General features: G+C 44.7%; 1 long non-coding RNA gene across 10 annotated transcripts; it reads left to right on the forward strand.

Annotated features, from left to right (window-relative positions):
* The first annotated feature begins 315 nt into the window (after nt 1-315).
* Nucleotides 316-4,998, forward strand: LOC119365202. 10 transcript variants are annotated; one of them, XR_005175384.1, is made up of 9 exons: nt 316-1,239; nt 1,340-1,504; nt 1,800-1,908; nt 2,334-2,381; nt 2,462-2,588; nt 2,781-2,830; nt 3,192-3,987; nt 4,235-4,298; nt 4,507-4,998. It is a non-coding gene; the product is annotated as an uncharacterized LOC119365202 (long non-coding RNA). The 10 variants fall into 10 exon arrangements; XR_005175388.1 differs by having other exon boundaries at nt 4,518-4,998; XR_005175382.1 differs by having other exon boundaries at nt 321-1,239; nt 3,192-3,343; nt 3,927-3,987; nt 4,235-4,998.
* The last annotated feature ends 16,448 nt before the right edge of the window (nt 4,999-21,446 follow it).

The raw sequence follows: 21,446 nt of genomic DNA on the forward strand, positions 1-21,446 counted from the left end.
TAATGAAGCAGTTGGTAGTCTCGCTTCCAGGCTTTTTTTCATCCCACCTTCCATGGTTTTTTTTTGGTACCTCCTCCCACATTCGCTGGTTTTTTTTCGTAGATTTTTTTCGTCCCCTCCCCCCACTTCATCGGTTCATTTTCGCGTCACCCTCTCACACAACGAAAGAAATCTGAACATATCAAAACTTTCCATACTGGTGCAAGTTATTTAGTAATATAGAATCAATCACGAACAATCTTTAAAAATTAAATCTAAATTAATTAACCTTACCTTAAATCACTCAATCACATTAATTACAAAGCAAATATCCCCGAAAGAAAAATCCAATCCCCGAACACCTCGTCCCTCCATGCCCCGAACCCTCGACCTACCTATCCCAGGCTCTCAGCCTCCCTCCCTGCGCCGCCGCTAGCACCTCCATCCCTAGCTGGCCGCCATCACACCCCCAGCAGCCATGTACAGCGGGGCGGCCCAAGGAAAGGAGCTCCCCTCCCCGACCCGATCTGATGGAGAGAACGCCAGGCCTTGCCACTCCGGTTGTCGCTGTGGCCAGATCCGATCGTGGGAGCCACCGGAGAGCCTCCATGTCGGCGGAGCAGAGCAGTCCGACAGTGGTGGGTGCCCGATCTCGTCCAGCAAGTCGCCGTTGGTTGCCACGACCACCTCATTCCCTGTCGCCCCTCTCCTTCAACCATGGTGGCGCTCCTCCCCGCATTGCCGTCGTTGGTGGAGCTCGCCTCACCCTCCTCACCCCGTCAGCTGCAACCGCTCCTTACCTCCACGGTGCTCCTCTTCTACATCCAACGCAGGCCAGTGAACGGCGACGACTAGGAGGCCTCTACCTCGACTCTACCGGCCGTGGTCGCCCCGCGTCTCCGCGCCCCCGCCCCTTAGCATCGCGTCGACGCGTCGCATCCCTCTCAACGAAGAGAGGAAGAGGTGTACGAGAGTGGGGAGAACGCTGTTCGCGGGGCCTCCAAGCACAAAGACACAAGAGGAGAAGCGGATGTGACGGAAATCTCACAATCGCATCTCCCGTCTCTCTCATGTCAAGTCAGGTGACGAAGACCGGCGACTGCGACCACGCTCTACCATCGTGCATCTCTCTCCGCCTATCTTCCCGCCCCTCTTCGCTTGTCTATCCTTGAATTCAGAATTTCGCTATCATTGGTGACCACTGCATCATCATCATCGATGGAGATGCTATTGATGTCGATGAACATGGCTGTGTAAAAGGTGCAAGTCATCATTGATAAATGGGGTACACCCAATGATGCTACTACTACTGCTTTGGAAGATCAACTGAATGAGGCTGAACAATGCATCTGTGTTGCAGGCAAGGACATGGATGGTATTCATGTGAGGGGAACATGCTGGAGCAAAGGATCTGCGTCATGGTCTTATTTCATTGCTGAAAATCACAAGGATGTAGTGGGGTGTGTCTGCCATGAACGAGGTGCACCTGGGTATGATCTTGCCATGAACATGACAGCTTATCAAGGTACCAGAGAAATTTGTCTTCTGCGGCGTTCTCAGCCTTCCTCTGTAATCCTGCTATTCTATCTGAACCTTTGCTTCTCTTCTTTTGTTTTAGTTCTTAGTAGTGTCGATCATTTTTGTTTACTTTAATTGTGCGTGTAGTTTACTTCCTTTTACTTACTGAATCTGGTTCTCATTGTTTGAACAATGTGTTAATTCGGTTATGATTGAAAAATGCAAAAAATATTAGTGTCCTCTGTATTGTGTTTCTGCCTGAACTTGTTCTGAACCTTACCTGCTGATGCTTTACTTTGCAGTTTCGTCAGAGTTATGTTTTGGTTGGCTGATAGCTTGCAAGATCTTCATCTTCTACTATCTGCTTCCTTCGGTTTGTGTAGTCTACATAGTAGGCCATCATCCAGAAAGGTAAGCATTTGAGGCATGTCTGGTTTCATGTAGCTTTTAAGGAAAAGTGGATAAAGTTGTAGCGAAGACCAGTTAAGTAGAGCAACGAAAATCACATGGATTTTAGAAATTAATCATTGTGGAGCTCAATCGAAAGGTGAGATTGATGATTTCATCCGTCTATATTCAGTCAAATCATACTATCATAGGATTATTGATCCGGCTAATTAGATTTTTTATTTTGGCATGAATTTCTCCCTCAAAATTAGCTGTCCTACTGGTCCTTGCCAAATCCTTATATATTATACGCAGGGACTAACGATATGTAGTTGAACACAGAGCTAGATCCTCTTATTGTTTATTGTCCATAAAGTGTCGTATTCAAGTACCCTATTAATTCCATTGTTACTATTAAACTACCCTATTAATTCCATTGTTACTTGCAGGAAGCGATGGATTAAAACTTGTGGGTTTATGGCTCTTTCCTCGTGAAGGTAAGCTTCTCCAGTTGATCCATTTATATACCTGTAATATCTTAATTCGGTTACTATGTTTACTTTTCATTGCTTTACAGAGTATTCCGGGAAGTACGAGCTCAACTTTCAGGTTCATCGGCTTAGGTGTCGTGCCTGCTCGGAAAGGATGTGATGGAGATGGTGCACACGAACTGATATTTCTTATAAGAAAGAGAAATCAACAAGGTATTTTTCTTTGATTCCTAATTTATATGTACCGGTTATGTTTTCTTCAGATATATAGCTATATCCATGTATAAATAACTATTTTTCACGAAGATATATTTATAATAATATTGCCAAAGTACCTCTTATTATTTGATTACCAGTAACAGTTTGAGCTGCTCATATTGTTTCCACCCATGTGAAAAATAACAGGTGCTTGGAATTGGAATGTTTTCATTCTTTGAGTTTTGGTCATTTTAAAGGTATGCATGCCACTACTCATTTTTTTGCCTCTGTAGCCAAGTGTTTAAATAGTGTATGGACTAAATCTGGAATTATATGAGCTAAATTATAGTATCAGAGTATGCTGCTGGTCTTCAGTCTTCCGCTTCATGGTTTATCATAAAATAATATAATCATTTCCTCCATGTGAGAGGTAGCATAGCAATATATTTAGTGTTATCCAGCAAGTTTTTTGAGGCATGTGTGTTCCTCAAAGAAAAAGGTGTGTCAGTCTCGGTGATAGCCTTTGAGTTTTTGAACAATTGCCACTGCTAAGGTGATTGGAAATTGCTTTGTACACATTCTACTAGGCTCATTTTCTGTTAATCCCTACAATTTCAGGAATGAAGGGAAGGGAAGACGTGAGGAGAAAGCTCTACCTGCACAGGACACAAGATCCGTGCCGGGAATTCGGTTGTGCTTGTATGTTACTGTAGAGCGACCATTTCAGGGTGGATGTTGATGGTCTCAGATTGATTCGATGCTGCAGCGAGGTAAAGTTGCTATTTACTTCTCAAGTTCAGACTTGCATATCAAACAAACATAACTTGGCAGCAAGGTTAACATCTAGGAAAAAATATGTGTGTGTGTGTGCGCGTGCGCGTGCATCTTGCATGCGTCAGTGTCGATACATTCACATGTTGATAAGTATACGAGCATGTAGGCAAATGATGTCAAGACAATTCAAGACACACAATATATACTTTGGTAGAGAAAACCTTGTATATGTTTCAATACATAATCTAATGTGACTTTCATGCATTTCAATATCTACAAGAGGGTTAACACAAGAACCATACAGTACCATCTTGGATCTTCCTGCCATCAGATCAATGTTTTAATACATCATTAGTGCAAGCCCATACTAGCTGAAAACACAAACATGGAATTAGTTTCTAGGGGACGATGCTTTGTTTGGATACCAAAAAGAAAAATAGTACACATAGAGAGACTTTCTTCGTTGCAGAGTAACAACATATAAGGGTGCATCTTTTGACCATTTAATGAATCAGAGTTTTAAGTAAGACTAACTCATAACTGGAGCGTGAGATACTAATTGCTTTCTTTGTAGTGAAGATGGCCTCTTTTGGGGTGAGGCACAACTATAGTTGCACAGCTAAAGTTCCTATGTTCAAAGGTTATAACTCCTTGTCCTTTGTAGTTTGGATTTTGGAATAATTATCCTGGATAGATGCTAGAATGGGAGAAATACCCAACAAAACACAAATTTAGCAATGGACATGCATGTCTTTTAATCACTTCGGCTTGCTTCTATTGTTTGTGTTTTCATCTGGTATGGGCTTTGAAGCATGCCGTCGTCAGAAAGAATCCATCATTTTGTCAAAATATTGGATGTATAACTAATTCCATGTTTGTGTTTTCAGCTGGTATGGGCTTGCACTAATGATGTATTAAAACATTGATCTGATGGCAGGAAGATCCAAGATGGTACTGTATGGTTCTTGTGTTAACCCTCTTGTAGATATTGAAATGCATGAAAGTCACATTAGATTATGTATTGAAACATATACAAGGTTTTCTCTACCAAAGTATATATTGTGTTTCTATTGTTTGCCTGAGTAATCTGAATTCACCTTATATTGTTGAAGTTATTGGTCTATCAATTATTTATCTGTATTTCATTTTGCCAAAAAAGCAAACAAACAGAAGAGCCAAACATTGCATGCTTCGACAGACGAAACCTGCCCACGGAGGTGGTGGCGCCGGTGGTAGGCGGCAATGAGGCAACAACGCTTCATGAGGCGGTCAAGTCTGTGGTCGTGAGTCGATGCATCCACCAACGCCGCAATCGAGTCAACTTCAGGACTCCATTAGTGATAGTTGGCTGTGTTAAAGGAAAAAATTATTAGGATAACAGAAACTGTTGGGATAATTTCTTTCTATAGTGGATGAAGTTATTTCAAGTAACATATCTTGGTTTCTCCCTGTAGTCGTGTACTTAAGAAAAGCTCCAACACAATGAAATGGCAGCAAAGAAGCCCGTATTATGTTAGCACAAAATACATTTGGTATTTGGCCTTCTTTTTTTTATGTTAGCATGTAATTAGTCATGTACTCCTATACTAAAGCTAAATCAAGTAGATAGTCTAAAGCTTGGTCAGTTAAAATAATGATTGAGTCTTTCTTATTATCTTTTGCCATTTTGTGTACTTTTGGTTTATCTTCAAACTATTTTCTTCCAGCCCTTGGTTTCTCCCATAACAACCTAAAGAAGTTGATCCAATGACAACATAAATAAGTTGCTTGGCATGGTAGTTTCTCCATCCCATTATTTGAGGATTAGAGCTTGAAATAATTCTCTAGCAAAGGTAATATAGCTAGGAAGTCAGAATTTCACAAAGTAGGAACAATTTTTCAAGTGTGCTTCTTTGGTCCTGAAATATGTCTTCGCACGGTTTCTGTTCTAAAAAGCAAAATGCTTCAGGTTTCGGCAGTTAGGGCAAACAATCGGGAAGGGAAGTATATATATTTAAAAGAGAGCCTAGACATGGTGTCGAGAATGAAGGAGAATGGAAAGTAAGGGTATGATTTCTTTTTTTTGTCTTCTAAAAATAAATAGAGCAAGGTTAAGGAGACACAGAAAATGGAAATGAGGGGTAGGATTTTTTTTGGTCTTCTAAAAATAAATAGAGCGAGGTTAAGGAGACACGACAATTATTGATAGAGAAAAAGAGTTGGAGAATTAGTTTTTGTGGTATCAATGGACGGTATAAGCCATCATGTTTGACATATTATTTTCTAAATTAGAACAATTTTTGATCATTTATTGTTATTGCGTGGCAATGCGTGAATATTTATTGTAAAGTATATGTCGGACAAGATTGATGTTGAACCACTAGAGTACATGCCCGTTGTCGTAGTATATATACCATTTCATATATCATGGCCGACTATGATGGTGTGCATTCTTTGGCACTGGAAATTGGCCCGGGACACCATAGAGGGGAAAGGATGGGGAGGGCGACGCCATGGAAGGAAGGGGAGACTATGCTGAGAGAAAGATGTCGGTTGAACGTCGTGGTTGGGAGAGATGGCAATGGCATCAGCGAGGAAAGCAGTGCGGGGGAATGAGATGTGGGTATGAGCGTTGTGCCATGTAGTGAGAGAATGAGAGAGTGATTTGCTTTTTTTTTCATAAGAAAAACAAGAAGGTGCGGCTGTTTGCTTTTTTTAGGGAAAGCGGTTGTTTGCTATGAGAGAAATGCCACATACTCTTATGTAGTGACAAATATCAGATACCTTAACAAAGACATTTCTAGATTTTTTTTTACCAACAAGTGATTTACATGTGAACTTATACTTTATTAAAATTAGAATCTGACCCACTTTACTAAAAAGTATGATGCCACTCACTCCGACTAAAAACGTAACCTACTCTCGTTTAGCATCTGACCAATGAATATATGTTGTATATAAGCTTATATTTTTTTAAATACTGTTTATATGTTCACTTTTGTATATCAGAGATAAAAACCGGTGGCTTCCGAGGATGCTTTGGTAAATGTCGATTGACAAAGTTTTATGATGGTTCTGACTGAAAAATCATCGAGTTTTACACAATCCGGAAAGATGCATACAAATGATTATTCTTTATATATTTGTTGCACATCATAATACAAAAGGTGTGTTTCTATATATCTTTATTTTTGTAGATTATGGGAGAGATGGAAATGGATTATGTCGACTTTAAAAAAATCCATCCACAAAGGTGTCGAGGCGATGTTGTTAGAAGGGACAAAAAATTCACCGAGCTTTATACAACGAAAAGCCCGTAGCAACGCATGGGCATTCTACTAGTTAATTGATAATGCATATGCCACTAACCCGTGTTATGAGCATGTGCATCTTGTGGAGGAGAATGCCAAATTGAAGGATCAACTTGAGAAAGGCCTTGTGACATGCATTCAAGGTAAGAAGAACCTCAACGACCTTTTGAGCAATCAAAAGGAATTTGTAGCCAAGGAAGGTATTGGGTTCGCACCCAAGTCCAAGAACAAGAAGAAGAACGACAAGACCAAACGATCTCCTCCTCTCAAGCAAACCTTTGTGAAAGAGGGAGAGGGTGCTCCTAAGGAGAAGAAGAACAATGTGAAGGGGGTTGATGTCAAAAAGGGCAAAACCACCTCATCCTCCTTCAACAAAGTCGGTGACTTTAACCCTTCTTATGTGTTGTGCCGTGCTAGTGATGGACATGTTTATGCTAAATTTGTTGGTTCTCCTTATGAGTACATTGAATGGTCTATTTGGGTTCCTAAGACCCTTGTTACTAACATCAAAGGACCCATTACTAAATGGGTACCTAAAACCAAGCATTGATCTCTTATAGGTGTTTGCTTCTGGTGGGGGATCATGGTTGCTCGATAGTGGAGCAACAAATCATATGACCGGGAGCAAGGACTTGGTGGTGGACGTGCAAAAGATCCCATCTATGCCCACCAATGTCGAGTGGGGTGATGCCTCACATTCTAAGGTATTGGGTCTTGGCAAGGTTGTCATTTCTCATGGTCTAACGATTGAGAAAGTCATGCTTGTTGAGTCCCTCGCATACAATTTACTTTCCGTTCGTCAACTTGCACTCATGGGTTTTGCCACTTTCTTTGATATTGATACCGTGGCCCTCTTGTGGAGCAAGACTCTTAAAGTAGCCTTTGTTGGGCATGTCGAGAATGGTCTCTATGTGATTAACTTTTCGGAGCGACCCACTAAGACCGCGACATGCCTAATGGCTAAAGTTGACGTGGGATGGTTTTGGCATCGCCGTTTAGCCCACGTCAATATGAGATCCTTGCAAAATCTCCTCAAGGGGGACCATGTCCATGGACTCACAAATGTTAGTTTTGACAAAGATCGTGCTTGCAGTGCTTGTATCGAAGGAAAGCTTCATGAGAAGGCTCACCCTCCCACGACCATCATCTACTCAAAGAGACCCTTGGAGCTCCTTCACATGGATCTCTTTGGACCTCCATCCTTTGATAGTCTTGGAGGTAGAAAGTATTGCTTGGTGATTGTGGATGATTATTCAAGATACACTTGGGTATACTTCTTCAAGAGGAAGAGTGAGACTCAACAAACCGTCGTCGACTTTGCAAATGAAGCTCTACGTCGACATGATGCAAAGATCTTGACAATAAGGAGTGACAATGGCACCGAGTTCAAGAACTACACCTTGGATGAGTTTCTTAGTGATGAGGGGATCAAGCATCAATATGCTGCACCATATACCCCTCAACAAAATGGTGTCGCGGAGAGGAAGAACCGGACGTTGATGGATGCGGCAAGGGACCATGAAGGCGGAGTTCAAGTATCCATACAACTTTTGGGCTGAAGCCATCAACACAGCATGTCATGCATCCAATCGGCTCTATCTCCGCAAAGGCTTGAACAAGACTCCCTATGAAATACTCACCGGTAACAAGCCCAATCTCAAGTACTTCCGGGTGTTCGAGTGTAAGTGTTTCGTTCTCAAGAAAGGTGTTCGTTTGTCTAAATTTGAGGCTAGAGCTTATGAGGGCATATTTGTTGGTTATGCTACAAACTCTCATGCTTACCGTGTCCTCAACAAGTCCAGCGGACTCATTGAGGAGACGTGTAACATAGAGTTTGACGAAAATAACGGCTCCCAAGTGGAGCAAAGTGGTACTTGTGATGTAGGTGATGAAATTCCTCCCCAAGCCATAAGAAGAATTGGTGTGGGTCATATCCTACCCATTGAGGAACCCCTTGTGGCCGAAGGAGAAGGACAATGCTCCACTCAAGTGGAGCCATCACCTCCCCAAGACCCACACGCTTCCGAAGAACAAAGTGAAGGCCCTCAACCTCATGAACAAGACCAAGGACAAGATCAACCTCAAGATGGTGGTGAACCACCAAATGATGCCCAAGGTCAAGTTCTCCCCCTCGAGCAAGTTCAAGATCAAGAGCAAACTCAAGATCTTGAACAAGCTCAAGACGACGCTCAAGATAATCAAGTTAACCCTCCTCCTTCCACATCCGAGGAGGAATTAGAGCGTCGTGCCGCGAAGATTGCTTCCAAGCTCACCACCAAAGGTAATCTCATGGAGAATGTGGTTAGAAGCCTAAGAAAGGGGGTAAGCACTCGTAGACAATTAGCAAACTATTGTGAACATCACGCGTTTGTCTCTTGCGTTGAACCCCAAAAGGTCTATGAGGCGCTCGAAGATCCGGATTGGCTCAATGCCATGCATGAAGAACTCAACAACTTCGAGTACAACAAGGTATGGAGATTGGTGCCAAGGCCGTCGGGGAACCACAACGTCATTGGAACCAAGTGGATATTCAAGAACAATCAAGATGCTCATGGGAACATCATTCGCAACAAGGCAAGATTGGTAGCACAAGGCTACTCCCAGGTCGAGGGTATCGACTACGGTGAAACCTTTGCTCCCGTTGCCTGCCTTGAATCCATTAGTTTGTTGATTGCTTATGCTTCCCATCACAACTTTAAGTTACAACAAATGGATGTGAAAAGTGCTTTTCTTAATGGTCCTATTAATGAGTTGGTTTATGTCAAGCAACCCCCCGGGTTCGAGGATCCCTACTTCCCGGATCATGTGTATCAACTCGATAAGGCACTCTATGGCCTTAAACAAGCCCCACGTGCGTGGTATGACCACCTTACCGAGTTGTTACAAGATCGTGGATTTGAGGTTGGGCAAATCGATCCCACTCTTTTTACTAAGAAGGTCAAAGGGGAGTTGTTTGTATGCCAACTATATGTTGATGATATTATCTTTGGTTCCCCTAACAAAGCTTTCAATGAGGAATTTGCCGCTCTCATGACCTCTAAGTTCAAGATGTCATCAATGGGAGAGTTGAAGTTCTTCCTCGGTTTCGACATCAAGCAAAGAAGAGAAGGTACCTTCATCAATCAAGCCAAATACACTCAAGACATGCTAAAAAGATTCAAGCTAAGTGATGTCAAGCCAGCTTCTACTCCAATGCCTACCAAGTGCCCACTTGACATTGATCCCAATGGTAAAGCGGTGGATCAAAAGGTATATCGCTCCATGATTGGCTCCTTGCTTTACCTTTGTGCATCTAGACCGGATATCATGTTGAGTGTGGGAATATGTGCACGGTTTCAAGCCGCACCGAAGGAAAGCCACTATGTGGCGGTCAAGCGAATCTTTCGATATTTGGCTCATACCCCAAACTTTGGTTTATGGTACCCAAGAGGAGCAAACTTCAAGCTCGAAGGTTATATGGATTCCGATTGGGCGGGAGACAAAGTGGATAGGAAGGCCACTTCCGGAGGGTGCCAATTTCTTGGTTGCTCTTTGGTGAGTTGGTCTTCCAAGAAGCAAAGTTGTGTGTCTCTCTCGTCCACCGAAGCGGAATATGTGGCGGCCGGTAGTTGTTGTGCACAACTCTTATGGATGAGGCAAACTTTAAAGGAGTACGGTGTCATTTGTGACAAAGTGCCTCTTTGGTGTGATAATGAAAGTGCCATCAAGATTTCTCTCAACCCGGTGCAACATTTCAAGATGAAGCATATTAAGATTCGGTATCACTTCATCCGGGATCACATTAGGCGTGGGGAGATCGAGCTCAAGTATGTCAACACTAATGATAACCTTGCAGATATTTTCACCAAGCCCTTGGATGAAGCAAGATTTCGCGAGTTAAGGCATGAGCTAAATATCATTGATTCAAGCAATGTATCTTGAACCCATGCACATCCCACCACATTCAAGGTGTCGTCTAGTTTAGGTGTAGGCATGGATTTAGGGGGAGTGTTGTTCTCTCAATGAACTCCCCCTCCACCCATTATGCATAAATTGATCAAGTCTTTCACTTTAACCATCTTCGATGGTACTTGTGCTTCAAGGACGAGTTTTGGTCATGGGCCCAAGGTTAAAATATTCGTGGTGCCATACCTCGTGACTCAAACATAGGTGGCCTCGGCCACCGCCCTCTCTTGAAGAGGTGTGTCTTGGCCCCTTGCTATTGTGCTTGTTGCCTCGTCGTGTTTGGCGTTGGTTTCTCTCTTTTGAGCTTAGTTTTCTTTGTGTGTCTAGTTGCCGTGGCGTGCTGGGCGGTACTACCGCTGGTGGTGCGCGGTACTGCCGCTTATAAGCGGTACTACCGCCCACCAGCACGGTACTACCGCTGCGGGGCGGGATCAGGGGGGTTATTTCGGGGCAGAGGGGGGTTTCTCTCCCCCATACCCATTCGCTTCGCCCCCTTGCTCCTCTTCGTCTCTCCAGCACCGTCTTGCGGCGGGAGGGCTCCGGCGGATCTCCTTCTCCGGGGCGTCCCTCTCCATTTCCTTCGGTGGAGTCGATCCCCACCCCGTCCTCTTGCCATGGATGCCGGTATTGCCCCCATTCCCTCACTCTTTTTGTCTAGATTTCAGATCTAGCATCTTAGGGGCATTAGTGGTTGCATCTCTAGATTTTTGGCTAAATCTAGGCTTGAGTAGGATGGAGAAGGCAACTAGGCATCGTGGATTAGTGTTTGGTTGGAATATTTTTGAATTTGGCAGGCCGGTAGTGCCGGATCTGACCACGGCAGTAGGAAACCATTGTTTCCCCGCTTCGGGCAGTACTACCACTCTCATTGGAGCGGTACTACCGCTTGGAGCGGTACTGTCACCTCCAGGTCGCGGTACTACCACTGCCTACCAAATTCCATCATGTCTCTACCTTTCATTGATCCTTTTGTTGTGTTTTGTGGCTTATGCTCGTTCTTTCTGGTTGTTTTGCGTGTTCGTGTGTTTGGCTCCAGGTGATGAACATCCTGAGCATCAAGCTCACCGTGTCAACCCCGGTCGTGCCACGTCAAAGCGTTACCGCACATCTGAGTCAGCAGGAGGTTCCTCAAGTGCTCCACCTCCACCTCAACTCAAGAAGAAGTCTGCTGTCAAGCCAAAGTCAACGGGCAAAACCGTGCCTCAAATGAATGCCAAGGAGTTCTGGGCAAGGCGTCGCCGCAACCCTTATGAGGTGGACCAAGAACCCACTTTGGTCAACCGTCCGTTCTGGAACCGCTTTCAGTTTGCCATCTTCTTTGATGTGCTCAAGGCCAAGAAGAATCTCTATGTTGATGTGCGCTCCATCGACACGGACCATATGGAGCAGGATCCTGAGTACTTTGGTGAAGCTTTTCAGATGTGCTCTCAGCTAAACATTCTCAGCATCATGCAATTCAACAAGGACTATGATGCAGATATCGTGGCTCAATTCTATGCCATGGTCCATCTAGGGACTGACGAGGACCGGACTCTGACTTGGATGACCAATGGCAAGTTGCTTTCTATCAAGTGGAAGGCATTCATGGAGTTACTTGGAGTGGAAGATCACGGTCTTGAGACTCCTGTCGGCTTTCGCCCTCACCGCAACACAACCTCCACTCACAAGCAAGCTATCTAGCCCTACTGCACTTTGAAGAAGAATCCTGAAACTAAGAAGGAATCATATGAGCTGTCTGCCTATCTGGACATTCTCCACCGTGTCTTCCATGAGATTCTTTTCCCTCGCATCGGGAATCTGGATATGGTTCACTCTTATCTCGTGGACATGCTTCTCTTCTGCCAGCATGAGAAGGAAGCAAACACTGGCGAGTCCCTGGACATTTCTCATGTTATGTGGTAAGCTCTTATCTGCTATCTCTGAGCGCAAGTGCCCGATCTATTGTCCGTTCATCATGCTGCTCATTGAGAAGGCCTCGAGTCAGACCTATCCCAAGGTTATGCTCGAGACTGGAGAGTTGGTGGCTCATGAGATCAAGCGTCTGAGGAAGAAGGACAACTGGGGCACTCATGTTCCTAAATCTGGGGGTACATCATCTGCTGCTGCCATGGAGACCGAGGAGGAGGCTGAGGCTGAGGATGATGATGACTATGAGCCTTCTGGGGCAGAGCCCTCTTGGGCAAAGAAGCTCAAGCTCAAGATGAAGAAGCTATTCTGCATGGAGTCTCATGGTCAGTACATGACTCATGTGGCTGAGAAGAAGGCCAGGGGACGTCACAAGGAGCTCATGCATCAGTTGGGTGCCACCGTTAACAGTGCATCTGAGGACCAGCTTACTAAGGAGGAGGAGTGGATTCAGCAGCACTGTCCATGGACAGATTCTAATGCCAAGCAGTTCCCGATCGACGACGGTGGCAAAGACGATCCCACTGGGATCTGATATTCGAGACCCTCGCTTGCTATCACCTAGAGCTGTAGCAACACTCCCTCTCCTTTTGGTGTCTCGATGCCAAAGGGGGAGAGAGTTTAGGGATTTGTGTCGTTGTCGTTGTCTGTTTCGCGAGTGTGTCTTCTGTCTTCTGTGTGGTGTGTTTGTGTTTTCTCGCCGTTTGCTTTGTTTGGTTTTGTGTTAGTGAGACCTAAGTTCCAGACATATGGTGTGAGACATATGTTACCTTATCTTTAGATTATCATTATCTATGTCTATCTAGTCCCTCGGTAGCTTATGAGTTGCATGCTTATCCTGTTATATACTTTGCTCTCATATACCCTGCTTAGGTTGTTGGTCCCTAAAATGTAGGGGGAGCGTTGATCCTAGTATGTGTGCCATGCAGTCCAAAGCACTTATCTAGATAGCACACATCTAGGGGGAGCCCATCTACATTTTAGGGTTGTGGGGTTTGCGCATGTCCTATGTCTTTTTCCGTTTGCACAAATCCCGTATTGTCATCAATCCACCAAAAAGGGGATATTGTAAGGGCATATTTATCCCCAAGGTATTTTGGTGATTGATGACAATGCTTTTGTGGACTAATCGTGTGCGTTGAGTTTTTCAGAGATTCATCCTTTGGCACGAGACAATTCCTTCCCCTTGGTGTTTTATTCAAGACGGTGTAGCTCCTTCGTTCCTATGTTGGTGGACTAGTTTCGTAGGAGTCACCGTACTATCAAGAGGGGATCCGCTTTGGTAAGGTTAGGGTGGAATCAACACGTACACATCCTTATCGCACTCGTTGTTCCTTTCCGCTTCAATGGAGTTCCCTTTCCTCTCCTTGCTTGCCCTGACTGGTCCCAGCGGTAGTACCGCGGGCCTCAGCGATAGTACCGCCGAAGCACATCAAGCGGTAGTACCGCTCCATAAGCGGTAGTACCGCTTGCTGTCTTCCGCTGCAGTACCGCTGTGGCTCTGGGCTACTACCGCCTCGACTCAAGGCCTCGTTTTCTCGTGTCGGATTGTGCGGCACTTGCTGCGGCAGTAGCGGCGGTAGTACCGCTCCCAAGCGGTAGTACCGCCCTTACCACTGCGGTAGTACCGCTCTGGGCCCAGTTCCTGCTCCTCTCATGTGCGCGGCAGTACCGCTAGGTGGGATGGTAGTACAGCTGGCTCAGCGGTAGTACCGCCCACCCAAGCGGTAGTACCGCTCTCTGCGGGGCTGCTTGGGGGTAATGGTTGGATTATTCCCCCTACTGTATAAAGGGGTCTTCTTCCCCAAAGTTGACCTACCTCTTCCCCCAAAAACTCCATTGTTGCTCCAAGCTCCATTTTAGCCCGATCTCTCTCCCTAGCCAATCAAACTTGTTGATTTGCTCGGGATAGGTTGAGAACGCCCTGATCTACACTTCCACCAAGAGAAATTTGATTCCCCCACTAATCCCTAGCGGATCTTGTTACTCTTGGGTGTTTGAGCACCCTAGACAGTTGAGGTCACCTCGGAGCCATAGTCCATTGTGGTGAAGCTTCGTGGTGTTGTTGGGAGCCTCCAATTAAGTTGTGGAGATAGCCCCAACCTTGTTTGTAAAGGTTCGGTCGCCGCCTTCAAGGGCACCAATAGTGGAATCACGGCATCTCGCATTGTGTGAGGGCGTGAGGAGAATACGGTGGCCCTAGTGGCTTCTTGGGGAGCATTGTGCCTCCACACCGCTCTAACCGAGACGTACTTCCCCTCAAAAGGAAGGAACTTCGGTAACACATCCTCGTCTCCATCGGCTCCACTCTTGGTTATCTCGTGCCTTTACTTGTGCAAGCTATTTGTGTTGTATCCCTTGCATGCTTGTGCACTTATTGTTGTTGCATCATATAGGTTGTTCACCTAGTTGCATATTTAGACAACCTGCTTTGATGCAAAGTTTAATTTGGTAAAGAAAAGCTAAAAATTGTTAGTTGCATATTCACCCCCCCCCCCTAGTCAACTATATCGATCCTTTCAGTCGAGATGAGACTTCGGACTTTATGAAAAATAAAAAAGGACAAAGAAGCCCAAATAAAAAAAGAGAGGCCAAAGAAGCCCACCAAAATTAAAAAACAAACAAAACAAAGAGAGAGAAAAATAGAGAAGGGGCAATGCTACTACCCTTTTACCACACTTGTGCTTCAAAGTAGCACCATGATCTTCATGATAGAGAGTCTCCTATGTTGTCACTTTCATATACTAGTGGGAATTTTTCATTATAGAACTTGGCTTGTATATTCCAATGATGGGCTTCCTCAAAAGTGCCCTAGGTCTTCGTGAGCAAGCAAGTTGGATGCACACCCACTTAGTTTCTTTTTGAGCTTTCATACACTTATAGCTCTAGTGCATCCATTGCATGGCAATCCCTACTCACTCACATTGATATCTATTGATGGGCATCTCCATAGCCCGTTGATACGCCTAGTTGATGTGAGACTATCTCCTTATCTTTGTCTTCTCCACAACCACCATTCTATTCCACCTATAGTGCTATGTCCATGGCTCACGCTCATGTATTGTGTGAAAGTTGAAAAGGTTTGAGAATACTAATGGATGAAACAATTGCTTGGCTGAAACCGGGGTTGTGCATGATTTAAATATTGTGTGATGAAGATAGAGCATAGCCAGACTATATGATTTTGTAGGGATGACTTTCTTTGGCCATGTTATTTTGAGAAGACATGATTACTTTGTTAGTATGCTTGAAGTATTATTACTCTTATGTCAATATGAACTTTTATTTTGAATCATTTGGATCTGAACATTCATGCCACAATAAAGAAAATTACATTGAGAAATATGCTAGGTAGCATTCCACATCAAAAATTCTGTTTTTATCATTTACCTACTCGACGACGAGTAGGAATTAAGCTTGGGGATGCTTGATACGTCTCCAACGCATCTATAATTTTTGATTGTTCCATGCTATTATATTACCCGTTTTGGATGTTTATGGGCTTTACTATACACTTCTATATCATTTTTGGGACTAACCTATTAACCGGAGGCCCAGCCCAAATTGCTGTTTTTTTTGCCTATTTCAGTATTTCGCAGAAAAGGAATATCAAACAGAGTCCAAATGGAATGAAACCTTCGGGAGAGTTATTTTTGGAACGAAAGCAATCCAGGAGACTTGGAGTAGACGTTAGGGAAGCAACGAGGTGTCCACGAGGGTCCAAGGCGCGCCCCCGCCCTCGTGGGCCCCTTGTGGCTCCCCTGACCGACTTCTTTCGCCTATATATATCCATATACCCCGAAAACATCCAGGAGCACAATAGATCGGGAGTTCCGCCACCGCAAGCCTCTGTAGCCACCAAAAACCTCTCAGGAGCCCGTTCCGGTACCCTGCCGGAGGGGGAATCCAGCACCGGTGGCCATCTTCATCATCCCGGCGCTCTCCATGACGAGGAGGGAGTAGTTCACCCTCGGAGCTGAGGGTATGTACCAGTAGCTATGTGTTTGATCTCTCTCTCTCTCTCTCTCTCTCTCTCTCTCGTGTTCTTGATTTGGCATGATCTTGATGTATCGCGAGCTTTGCTATTATAGTTGGATCTTATGATGTTTCTCCCCCTCTACTCTCTTGTAATGGATTGAGTTTTCCCTTTGGAGTTATCTTGTCGGATTGAGTCTTTAAGGATTTGAGAACACTTGATGTATGTCTTGTCGTGCTTATCTGTGGTGACAATGGGATATCCACATGATCTACTTGATGTATGTTTTGGTGATCAACTTGCGGGTTCAGTGAACTTATACATAGGGGTTGTCACACCTTTTCGTCTTGACTCTCCGGTAGAAACTTTGGGGCACTCTTTGAAGTTCTGTGTGTTGGTTGAATAGATGAATCTGAGATTGTGTGATGCATATCGTATAATCATACCCACGGATACTTGAGGTGACATCGGAGTATCTAAGTGACATTAGGGTTTTGGTTGATTTGTATCTTAAGGTGTTATTCTAGTACGAACTCTAGGATAGATTGAACGGAAAGAATAGCTTCGTGTTATTTTACTACGAACTCTTGAATAGATCGATCATAAAGGATAACTTTGAGGTGGTTTCCTACCCTACAATAATCTCTTCGTTTGTTCTCCGCTATTAGTGACTTTGGAGTGACTCTTTGTTGCATGTTCAGGGATAGTTATATGATCCAATTATGTTATTATTATTGAGAGAACTTGCACTAGTGAAAGTATGAACCCTAGGCCTTGTTTCGAAGCATTGCAATACCGTTTGTGCTCACTTTTATCATTAGTTACCTTGCTGTTTTTTATATTTTCAGATTACAAAAACCTATATCTATCATCCATATTGCACTTGTATCACCATCTCTTCGCCGAACTAGTGCACCTATACAATTTACCATTGTATTGGGTGTGTTGGGGACACAAGAGATTCTTTGTTATTTGGTTGAAGGGTTGTTTGAGAGAGACCATCTTCAATCTACGCCTCCCACGGATTGATAAACCTTAGGTCATCCACTTGAGGGAAATTTGTTACTGTCCTACAAACCTCTGCACTTGGAGGCCCAACAATGTCTACAAGAAGAAGGTGCGTAGTAGACATCAGCGCATCGGGACAAAACCGTGGAGGCACATTGGCATGAAAGAGAAGGGTACGAACGCAATCATTGAGAATGCATAGCACACGTTCAGCGTGGCCATTTTGTTGTGATGTATAAGGACATGTGAGACGAAAGATCGTGCCATGTGATGCGAGAAGGGTGTGAACAGCAAGATTGTCAAATTCTTTCCCGTTATCGGTTTGGAGTGCATGTATGGGACGACCAGACTGTGTGGAGACATAGGCATAGAAAGTCGTAAGAGTCGCTAGTGCATCAGACTCGTAAGGGAAACGTACACACATAATTTGAAAAATTGTCTAAGATCACGAGGTAATAAAGATAGCCAGTATTGCCTGCGACCAGAGATGTCCATATATCACTATGAAGTAATTGAAATGAAAAAGAAGATATGGTAGTGGATGCACTAAAAGGAAGACGAACGTGCTTCCCGACACGACAAGCAAGACAAAGGTGATCGTCGATCTTATTACATGTGAATGAGAAACCTCTAAGAATATGAAAAAGTATGGATGAATTGGGATGACCCAAATGAGCATGCCAGAGGTCTACACCGGTGGAGAGGATGACAGGGGTGACAGTGGCGGTGGAGGATGAGTGCACCGGGTGGAGTTTGGCTGGGCTGTCACACCGGAGGAGAACCATCTGGGTACGGGCGTCCTTGATATGTCTCTGTCATATCTACTTTTCCAAACACTTTCGCTCTTGTTTTGGACTCTAATTTGCATGATTTGAATGAAACTAACCCGGACTGACACTGTTTTCAGCACACCTACTATGGTGTTGTTTTTGTGCAAAAATAAAAGTTCTCAGAATTGGATGGAACTTTTTAGAGATTTTTTACGGAATAAATAAAAATACTAGAGCAAAGACCCACTGGAGGGGGGCCACTAGGTGCCCACGAGGCACCAGGGTGTGCCCTGGTCGCTTGTGGCGCCCACGTGGCTCCGCTGACCCTAATCTCGGCACTATAAATTCCTTTTTCCCGAGAAAAAAATAGGGGAGGAAGTTTCATCGCGTTTTATGATTCAGAGCCACTGTCACCTCTTGTTCTTCATCAGGAGGCCAGATCTGGAGTCCGTTCGGGGCTCCGGAAAGGGGGATCTTCCTTCTTTGTCATCATCAACCATCGTCCATCACCAGTTTCATGATGCTCACCGCCGGGAGTGAGTAATTCCTTCGTAGGCTTGCTGGACGATGATGGGTTGGATGAGATTTATCATGTAATCGTGTTGGTTTTGTTAGGGTTGATCCCTAGCATCCACTATGTTTTGAGATTGATGTTGTTATGACTTTGCTATGCTTAATGCTTGTCACTAGGGCCCAAGTGCCATGATTTCATATCTGAACCCTTTATGTTTTCATGAATACATTTGAGTTCTTGATCTGATCTTGCAAGTTGTATGCATCTGCTACGTGTTATGATCTGCATACCCCAAGGTGACAATAATTGGGATTCTTTCCGGTGATTACCGTAGTTTGAGGAGTTCATGTATTCACTATGCGTTAATGCTTTGTTCCGGTTCTCTATTAAAAGGAGGCATTAATATCCCTTAGTTTCCTTATGGACCCCCCTGCCACGGGAGGGTAGGACAAAAGATGTCATGCAAGTTCTTATCGCAAGCACGCATGACTACATACGGAATACATGCCTACATTACATTGATTAATTGGAGCTAGTTCTGTGTCACCCTATGTTATGATCGTTACATGACGAACCGCATCCGGCATAATTATCCATCACTAATCCGGTGCCTATGAGCTTTTTCATATACTGGTTCTCGCTTATTTACTTTTCTGTTGCTACTGTTACAATCACTACAAAAATACCAAAAATATTATTTTTGCTGTCTTTACTTTTGTTGCCGTTACCACCACTATCATATTACTTTGCTACTAAACACTTTGCTGCAGATACTAAGTTTCCAGGTGTGGTTGAATTGACAACTCAGCTGCTAATACTTGAGAATATTCTTTGGCTCCCCTTGTGTCGAATCAATAAATTTGGGTTGAATACTCTACCCTCGAAAGCTGTTGCGATCCCCTATACTTGTGGGTTATCAAGACCTTTTTCTGGCGCCGTTGCCGGGGAACATAGCTCTATTCTTTGCGTCATTTGGGATTTATATCTGCTGGACATTATGAAGAACTTGAAAGATGATAGAACTAATATTTTGCCCTCAACTACGAGGGGAGGTAAGGAACTGCCATCTAGCTCTGCACTAGATTCTCCTTCCGTTATAAGTAAGCTTGCGACACCTAAACCTGCTTCTGCTATGAATTCTGATATGTCGCATGTTATTGATGATGCCACTTCTGCTATGCATGATACTTATGATGAAACCACTTCTATGCTTAGTAATACTGTGCCCCTTGGTAAATTTCTTGATGAACAAATTTCTAGATCTAGAGAAAGAGAAATTATTGAATCTGAATACGATGATGAGAGTGATGATGAAAAAACTTGCGTCATCTATGGTGGATTAGGGTTTTTGTGGGAGATGAGAAGGGAGGGATAGAGGCAGCGGCGGTAGTAGGGGCGGCGGCGACGGGTTGCGCCGGCGGCTAGAGGTAGCGGTGACGGCGAAGAGGAGAAGCTGAGATGAGAAGGGAGGGAGAGAAGCGGCGGCGGCAATAGGACGGCGGCTGCGATGAGGAGAGGAAGGGCGGCGGCGGCGGTAGCAAGGTGCGGCGACGACGAGGAGAGAAAGCTAGGTCGCACGAGAGAAAACGAAAATTGATACCATGTTGTTCGGAAAGATGTGATTGCACGCAACACAATTCGTCGATCACGTGCAAGTGCACATATACAGGTATAAGGGTGCACGACCTTGACTTATCTTCTAAACTATACACTATACATAGGAGAAAGGAGGTGTGACAATACATAACCCTAACTTATACGTCCATACGCGTTCAACATAGCCTCCGAACATAGCAGACAGGGTTCGCCATTGGAGGCTTGGAGCATTTTTTGAGACGTGATCAAAGATCGATGACACTTTTGCGACCCAGACCTGTCTGGACCTTCTTTTCCTCTGTTGTTTGGCGTTTTGGCTGATACTATGACGTTTGGCGTTTCAGACTCGTCGATGAGTTTGTGAGCGTTCGAAACCTCACTCTCACGTAGGTGTGCCCTACAGCCTCATTCCTCTGTTGTCCGTTCCTCTCGCGTGTTGACACCTGGCAAGCACACCTCAAAGCGCACAGGAACCGTCCTATACTACTATTCCCGACCTTGCTGGCGCCGACCATCCGTGGACGGTGGGTTCTCTGTCCCACAGACCCCCACCCATCCCATCCGATCATCTCCACCAGAATCCCTGAATCTGCAGCCGATATTACTACCACATCTCTGAATTTGGCAAGCATTTGATACTCGGCAAAATAGGATAGGGCAGATAAGCACACCACTTATGGCCTCTCCAGAATCCAGGCAATGCCATCAACCCACAATAACGTGTCCTCTCCAAAACAAGCAACCAGTGGTAACGCCATGCCCATGCCCAGCTCTCCTTTCCTTCCTCGGCGCTGCCTGCTTCTACCTTCCTCAGTACATTCCATATGCGGAGGACCGGCCGGCACCCCCACACCGACTGAACCGATCGTTCGTCGCGAGTCGCCTCGCTGCCACGCTACCCTTCCTCTGCTGACAGCATGAAGGAACGAAGGTGGTTGAAGGGAAAAGGCACGTCGCCAGGACAGATTTTATTTCTCGGTTGCGTCGAGGCGATGCCAAGTGCCCGCACCGGATCACGCCCTGGTCCGTCGTTGAACCGGGAGCCCGGGATTATTATTCCGCGTCGGTTTGCGGTCCCTGGCTGGCTCCTCCCTC

This window comes from Triticum dicoccoides, chromosome 2B (genome assembly GCF_002162155.2).
Source record: "Triticum dicoccoides isolate Atlit2015 ecotype Zavitan chromosome 2B, WEW_v2.0, whole genome shotgun sequence".
Taxonomy (NCBI): Eukaryota; Viridiplantae; Streptophyta; class Magnoliopsida; order Poales; family Poaceae; genus Triticum; species Triticum dicoccoides.